The sequence below is a fragment of the Triticum dicoccoides genome, chromosome 3B (genome assembly GCF_002162155.2).
Source record: "Triticum dicoccoides isolate Atlit2015 ecotype Zavitan chromosome 3B, WEW_v2.0, whole genome shotgun sequence".
Lineage (NCBI taxonomy): Eukaryota > Viridiplantae > Streptophyta > Magnoliopsida > Poales > Poaceae > Triticum > Triticum dicoccoides.
This window is the reverse complement of record NC_041385.1, coordinates 99,205,130-99,208,321: the sequence shown is the minus strand read 5'-3', so window position 1 is coordinate 99,208,321 and position 3,192 is coordinate 99,205,130.

The window sequence follows — 3,192 nt, the reverse complement described above, 5'->3', positions numbered from 1 at the left end:
CCTTCACCACGGCCAAGACCATCACCACGGCCTCTACCACCACCACGGCCAAGACCATCACCACGGCCAAGACCACCACCACGGCCTCTTCTAAGACCAAGATGACTTCCTCTTTGTTGCCTAGTTCCTCGTTGGCTTGTTTGATTTGAGTGGTTTGGCACTCCACCACTTGTTTGACTTGGTTGGCTACCCCTTGGTTCACTTTGTTGGCTATCATTTGTTTGGCTTGTGCTTGCACCATTTTTCTTTGATCTCTTTCTTGGTTTGGGACAAGTTCTTGTGTTGTGTCCCCCATTACTGCAGCCCCCACAACGGGATTGCTCACGAGGCTCTTGGAATTGGCCGGTGCCGTATTCTCCACCACCACCACGGCCCCATCCGTCCATGTCACCTCTAAGACGCTTTGTCTTACGTCTTCCCCGTCTAACGATCTTCAATTCCGGGTCCGGCCATAGTTGAACTCCATGATACTCCGGCCATTGTGATTGGTCCAAGTATGGCTGGAACCGTGGAGTCCATGTATTCTTTACCATCATGATTGAGAACTCGGACTCCCTCACGGTAAGAGGTTGATTGACGTCCACATTCCTAACCCGGGATGCATTTAACAAGTGCGAGCATGGGAGATGAAGCAAAGACGGCCTCATGCAGCTGCAATCACACCGTGTTAGGGAGACCTTGAAAGCCCGGCCTCCGTGTTGGCGGCCATCGTTTGTGGTTCCTCCGGGCTCTTTCACCTCATACTTCCACTCGTTGTCGTCATATAGTACAGCTTCTTCGGAGTCTGCCTTTCGTGATTGAAATTCCAACCATTCTTCGACCTTTGGTGGGAAATTGTACTTGTGCTTATCCTTGTTCTCACCAGCAATCTGCTTATCAGTCTCCATTGAGTGCTTTAAAAAGTATTCATTCAACTTGTCAAATGTGTATTGAACTATTGCCGTCACGGGTAATGCACGTACACCCTTGAGCACCTTATTGAAGCATTCTGCCATATTGCTTGTCATTTGACCGTACCTCCGGCCATCTTCATCGAAAGCACGTGCCCACATATTCCTTTCGGCAATGTTCTTATTCAGAAACTCCTGACCGCCGGGGTCAAGTTTCTTGTGTCTGAGCAATGCATTGAACAATGTGGAAAACCACTTGTTGTTGAAAGCGAGACAACAATCCTGAAGATCATCGGCCAACTCCTTGATACCACATGCCCTATAGAAGTTTGCACAAAAGTGCCTCATGCACCATCGATGATGCAACTTTGTATGTCCGGGAATGTCAACCACCACCGCATTTAGAATTCCAGGATGGCGATCCGATATGACACAAATTTCCCTTTCAGTAGGTAATACCCTTGTTCTCAGTTGACGCAAGAACCACTCCCAGTTATCATTGTTCTCCACCTCAACCAAAGCGAAAGCCAAAGGCAACACCCGGTTATTGGCATCACTTGCTATTGCAACCAATAAAGTGCCCTTGTATTGTCCGGTCAAGAACGTGCCATCAATGGCAATGACGGGCCGACAATGCTCAAAATCCCTCATGCATTGCTCAAAGGCCCAAAATGCACGGCCAAATACTCGGACGGTCCTCCCGTTATGAATCAATGTTTGGTGCCCATGAGGCTCAACCACGTGAACCATGCCTGGGTTTGTGGCGGCCATAGCTAACAACAACCTAGGGAGTCGGTTGTATGCTTCCTCCCAATTGCCATACAAGATCTTGAATGCGGCTTGCTTCGCCTTCCATGCCTTGCCGTACTTCACCTTGTAATGAAAGATGGCTTTCACAAGGTCAATGACACTCTTGATGCTCATTGTTGGAAGTGTGGATATTTGGTTGGACAGCCTGTAAGCAATGAACTCGGACGTGAGTTGTCTGTGTTGTTGGTACACAAGCTTGCCATCCGCATTCTCGTGCCGGCACATGTGAGTTGGTAGACAACTCACTATGCGCCAAGTGGGACCTCCTTTCCATGGCCTTGCACGCACAATCCATGGACATGTTGGCACTTCACATTTGACCGTGTAACGCACATTCACGTCCGAGTTGGCCACTTTATGTGGACGATAATGTGTAACCGAGTAGTTGTCGAGCCACATCTTCAATTCCAAGAAGGATTGAAACTCACAACCGGGATATATCCCGTTCTTGCCGTCTTCCAAATCACGGCGAGAACTTGGCCTAACTCCAAGAGATATGCATTTTCCACCATCCACAACGGCTTCATCCGCGAGACTAAGATCCTTGAACAATGGTGTCTTGTGATCCCGCCCGAATACCTTCTTGAATGCTTCGGCCTCCTTCGGTGTGAACCCCTCCTCATCAACTTCTTCATCAGGACCATCGTCATCCGAGTCCGATGCATATGCACGGGAAAAAGGGATGGATTGGTCCATTGTCTCTTGCACATGATATTGGTCGAGATCACCCACATTGTTGTCATGGAGGTCAACTTTGTTGTCATCCTCCTCGTACTCATCATTCTCCTCTTCAAAACCTTCATTTTGGTTGTTTGGAGTCGGGCTCAATGTTGGCCAATCTTCTTGCGTGAATTGAGGTTCACTCATTTGATCTTGGTTCATGGGTGGGGGAGTGCTAGCAACCAACGGGGAGGGGTTCCGGTTCAAGTCTAAATTCAAAGTAGACTCAACCTTCTTGGAGGCAAATAACTCAAGAGCCTTGTCTAGAGATTCCACAACCGTCTCTTTGTATGCAACCCAACGTTGCTCGGAGTTCACACGCATTGTCTTCCAACGGATGTGCATTCCTAAACCAACATTATGCCTTCCCTCGAACTCAACAACGTCACTTGGGTCCATCCAATTCAAATCTTTCCTCACTTGTTTCAAAAGCTCCGCATAGCTAGGACTACTCTCAAACACCATGTCAAGCTCATCCGGGTCCGTCTCAACATTGCCTTTCAAAAAGGCCTCTTTATCCACATGATGAACATAAACACATGTTCTCCCCATCCCTACAATAATCAAAAACACACATATATCAAGTAAATACTTAAGAAAAATATTTGCACACATATGCCCTAACATATATATGAATTAATAACCCTAACCCCCACATAACAATAACCACAACCCTAACACCAACATAACCCTAACACCAACATCAAACACACATAACCCTAACCCTAGCATACTATGGAAGCCTAAACAACCCAAATTAGCAAAGAAATAT